At 52.6% G+C, this 4,843-nt stretch overlaps 1 long non-coding RNA gene across 1 annotated transcript; it reads right to left on the bottom strand.

Moving 5' to 3' along the window:
• Positions 1-258: 258 nt before the first annotated feature.
• Positions 259-3,784, bottom strand: LOC111098310. The gene is made up of 2 exons (XR_005354787.1): positions 3,592-3,784; positions 259-680 (listed from the first exon to the last, which is right to left on the bottom strand). It is a non-coding gene; the product is annotated as an uncharacterized LOC111098310 (long non-coding RNA).
• Between the last annotated feature and the right edge of the window lie 1,059 nt (positions 3,785-4,843).

Raw genomic sequence — 4,843 nt, 5'->3', positions numbered from 1 at the left:
ACCGGGGAGAAGCCAGGCCCAGGGCTCCGCAATGGGGCACGAGACCACAGACGATCTGGCCTGCACGTCTGGTGCGCGTGATCGGCGTGATGGGTTTTGGAAACTGGTCTTGCAGCCCCACCTCGCTGGCCGAGAGCCAGCAGGGAACAAAGCCAGCGCGCTCATTTCAATACTCTCCACAAACTCTGCTCCCGTCCCATAACTTATTTTGAACGTAATTATATTATTTGGAGGAACCGATTGCCAAAACTCGGAAAATAAAACCAATCTCCTACAGATGTTTATTCACGACCGGGATTGGAGGCGCAGCACCGAAGGGCACAGCTGAATGTCTCACTCTGAGTCAAGACGGCGCGCCTTCGTGGTGGCTTACGCGTCAAAGTTCTTGGTGAATTAATTCGCAAGGAGGTGATCGTCCTTCCCCATGCTTGTCACCTCCAGGGTGGCTCCGTCTACAGTGAAACTCGCCGTCCTCTTGGTCTCGGCCTGGCTTCCGAGCAAAGGCACTTTATCAGATGGAGAAACCGATGTCTGAGTCAGTGCTGGAGCGAGCGTTCACGTAAGCAGCTCAGGTCTGCGACCCTCGGGGACCCCTCTTGCCCTTGCGGCTTCCAAGAGTTGACCCCTCGGTGGCGGGGAAGGGCCAGCGGAACCCATCTGGGGTGGCATCTCAAAGGGTGCTGCTGGAAAGAAGGGATTGGGACCCATTATAGGGTTTTTGGAAATGTACAGAAGTGTCTCTATCAGAAACAGCAAGAGAAATGGAAGTGATAGCTCGGAATGTCAGCATGAACTGGGTTTGCATTTACTGTCCACAGACTGGAGGACAGTTCCTTTTTTTCTTTTTTAAGGATTTTATTTACTTATTTGTGAGAGACACAGAGAGAGAGGCAGAGACACAGGCAGAGGGAGAAGCAGCCTCCATGCAGGGAGCCCGATCCCAGGACCCCAGGATCACGCCCTGAGCCGAAGGCAGATGCTCAACGGCTGAGCCACCCAGGTGCCCCTGGAGGGCAGTTCTTGTTCATGGCTGTGACCAGTGGTCCCTGTTTATGCCTGTGACCGGGCACCCTCCTGGGGGTCCCCTACGCCATAGGCAGGGCAGGGCTCCCTGGGTCTAACGTTGAAAGCTTTGAAATCTCCCAGGCTACCAGCCACTCCTCTCGATCTCTAGACAGAGGTTCAGCCCGGAGCCAGAATGCATCTCTCAGGAGCTTCCTCAAGGCTGGAAGGGCCTGGAACACCTCCACCTGTCCCAAGGCACGGAGGCCTCCCCTTAGGGCCCTTCCCAGATGAGCAAATGTAGGGAGGCCACTCTGCGTTTTGCAAAGACTGCTGTCCAGGCCAGACTTGAGCTGCTCGGGTTCTGTCGGGAGGTTGGCTCAAGCCTTTCCCTGGCCAATCCTTTGAGGGGACCCCTACGCAGAGAGGCGGGTGAGCTATCACGGTGGAGACTGTGAGCAAGAACCCAGGGCCACGGGCAAGCAGAGCACCCAGAGATCCAGAGCGCTAGATCCACACGTGTTCAGCCCCGCACCCGCATACGGATCTGAAGAGAAGGCCGAGGACCCGGCCCCTTTGAGCGTGATCACCTCACAGGAGGCGAAAAAGCAAGGAAGGCCCAGTTTAGGCCAGGTTCAGTACTGGCACGCAGCCACGACGCACGGGCTCCGGGGAGGAAATCCAGCAGCACACAGACCTCAGGCGGCAGGTCTTAGACGTCACTTTACCTCCTTCGCTGGGGCTGAGCCTAAATTTTGATTTATCAGATTGGCCTTTCCAGGTTCCAGTGACCAATTAAGATGAAAGGGCCAGGCAGCCCGATGGCGCAGCGGTTTAGCGCCGCCTTCAGCCCAGGGTATGATCCTGGAGACCCGGGATCGAGTCCCACATCGGGCTCCCTGCGTGGAGCCTGCTTCTCCCTCTGCCTGTGTCTCTGCCTCTCTCTCTCTCCCTCATTCTCTCTCTCTCTGTCTCTCTCTGTGTGTCTCTCATGAATAAATAAATAATAAACAAAATCTTTAAGATGAAACGGCCTTTCACCGTTCACAAAGCCGATCAGTGCAGGCACCGCCGTGTGTGCCAGGTCCCCGGCTCACAGTCACCGAGGCTGCCCATGTGCCTCTCTCTGATGGAAACTTTTTTATGGTTTGACAAGAATTTGATGTGAATCTTTTTTCCACCAAGGGCCGGGCCTCTGGACACAATGCTATACAGTAACCCTGTAATCTTGGGACTTAATCAAAACATATTCCAACAACTTATTCTGGTGCTACAGATGAATGTTTATTTTAAAACGATTTGCTAGAGCTTTTTTTTTTTCCCTTTCTTCTTCTTCTTCTTCCTCTTGGAGCTAGATTTCTCCCCGCCCTAAGTTGTCCTCTCCCCCTCCAAAGACTGTGTCATATGCTCAGGTCGTAATTAACCACAGAGCTGTTTCTGAGAAGGGGACAACGAGAGGACATTTGACAAAGAGTTAACAGATGTCATTTCGGAGGCTGCTGGCCCACTGCTGCTGGGTCATTTGTGGGATGGAAGCTGATTTTGCTGCTGTTGTCAACAGAGAGTAGTAATAATTATATGCAGGCTGCATTAGGCATAACAGATTGGATGTAGAACATTCTGTTAAAAACCGGCTCGTATCCTGTTTCTCTCCAGATACAATGGAGAAGACCCCTCGTTCCCAGTCCTGGAAGTCATCCCCAAGGATTCTCGCAGACTTTCCAATAGAGAAATAGGTCATGTTCCTGCATGGCAAATGCTGCCGAGGTCCGGGTATGGCAAAAAGGCCGGCTCCAGAAGGAGTGCAGGCACACTCCAGTGAGCCAGCCTCACCGCACCCCAGAGCTGCCTTTTTCCATTTGAAAAATGAAAGAATTAAATTCAAAACAAACAACTTCAATTTAACACCAAACTACAGGATAACCAATCTTAAAAATGTCACAGCGTAATGGATCTTAATACCCATAGAAAACACAAAAACAGCACCATTGTTCCCCAGCAAGGCAGAGCAACCTCGCAGAATTTCAGTGAAGGAGAAAGAAGGGAAAAACACCTTATTACTTCCAACCCCTGCGAGCCATTTTGGTCTCCAAAGGTTTTAGGCTGCCCGAGGCCGTGTGTCTGCAGTGTTTCGGGAAATGACTTGCCTTTGCACGAACGCTGCTCTGTTCTGCAGCGAGGCTGCTTGCCCCGGAGCAGCGCCGCTCCATTTCTGGTTAACTCTTCCTTCCCGGGCCCGCCGCGCAGCAGCAGCGCAGCCAGGGCCCAGGGAGGCGGAGGCCAAGGCCAGGGCCGCCCGGCCTCCTGCAGGGCAGCGGGGTCCGCAGCCAGGCCAGGAGCAACTTCTCAGAGGTGGCGGCTCCTGCAGGAAGGCCGGCTGCCTCCCACCCCACCCCATCCCACCCCACCCCACCCCTACTTTTTCAAGACCCTATTCTCCAGCCAAGCTATAAAGCAATTATCAGAAGACCCACAAACGGCACAGCCAAAGCCAGGGGACACAAGTGGGACCAGGTGAAGCCAAGAGCAACCGATCCAGCCTCTCGGGCGGGGGGGGGGGGTCCCCCCACTCGGGGAGGGGCAGCTTACCGCCTCTGCCCCAGGCCTGGGCAGGACGCTCTTCTGCTGCTTAGCACCATGCGAGCAGGGCCCAGCCAGCCGGCTGGACAGGAACCAGGCTTGAGGACACTTCATTCCCCCGTGACTGTGACCGAGGGACGCAAAGTGACAGAAACACATCCACCTGAACATCTGAGCGGGGAACGACAGAAAACCGCTTAGCACTTAAGAGATTAACACAATTCCTAAGTGTTCGGCAATCACTGCAATTTAGTGCCATTTCGATTATTACACAATAAACAGACCCTGTTGTCTGGAAGCAAATTTTTATGAGTATAGCTGAAGGGGCTGCAACTTATTTAGCTGCTGAAACTCGCAGGGAAGGAGCATTTCCGAATGCTAAGACCACGGATCAGAGATGCAGGTAGCAGACAGAGGTTATTCTTGGGTCACTGCTCTGGCGAGCTCAATGCCGTGACCTTTAAAATGAGGATATCGTTAAAAGGAGATAAAGTTCACCCAAGTGTTCTTTAAACAGAACCACTTTAATCACGATCCTGTTGGGTTTCCGAGTGAAGGATTTGGGGATTTTCAGAAACATGTTATGTTCAGGAAAGAACATCATGTTAACATGGACTGGGGGATGTGTAAACCATTTGCCTACCTCGAATATACATTACACACACACACACACACACACACACACACACACACACAGAGGCATGCATCCACATCCAAAACAGCCAGTTCGTCCACACTGGCCGCTGCTGTCTTTCACGGGTACATGGGTGCAACGATCACAAACCAGGTCACATTCCTAATATAACAAGAGACCCAGACATTGAAAGTGGAGAACAGAGAGGTGGGCAGATACTGCAGTTCACAAAGCCTGTGCAAAACTTCACTACACATTCATCTCCGGGAGGTACTGCTTCCCCGCTGAAGGCACCCAGGGGTTCAGCTCTGGGGAGAGAGAGAGCCTTTCCCCAGCTCCACTAATGGAAGGAAATCACCCAAAATACACTTCAAGATTCAAGGTTAAAATGTGCACGGACGCTTCACTTTTGTACATTTTGAGACTTGCAAAGGGCTCTCACGTCGATGAGGTGTGAAGCAGCCTCCGAGTGAGGCAAGGAGGTTATTTTTACTCCCATTTTCCAGATGACATAACTGAGGCTCCACCTAAGAAGAAACAGCTTGGTTAACCCCCACCAACAGCTGCTATATTCCAAGAACCCCTTCCAGAGGGGATGAAATCTCAGAGGGAAGGTCTAGGCTCCCT

Source organism: Canis lupus, chromosome 1, assembly GCF_011100685.1.
Source record: "Canis lupus familiaris isolate Mischka breed German Shepherd chromosome 1, alternate assembly UU_Cfam_GSD_1.0, whole genome shotgun sequence".
In the NCBI taxonomy this organism is placed as follows: Eukaryota; Metazoa; Chordata; class Mammalia; order Carnivora; family Canidae; genus Canis; species Canis lupus.
This window is presented reverse-complemented; position numbering and strand designations above follow the sequence as displayed.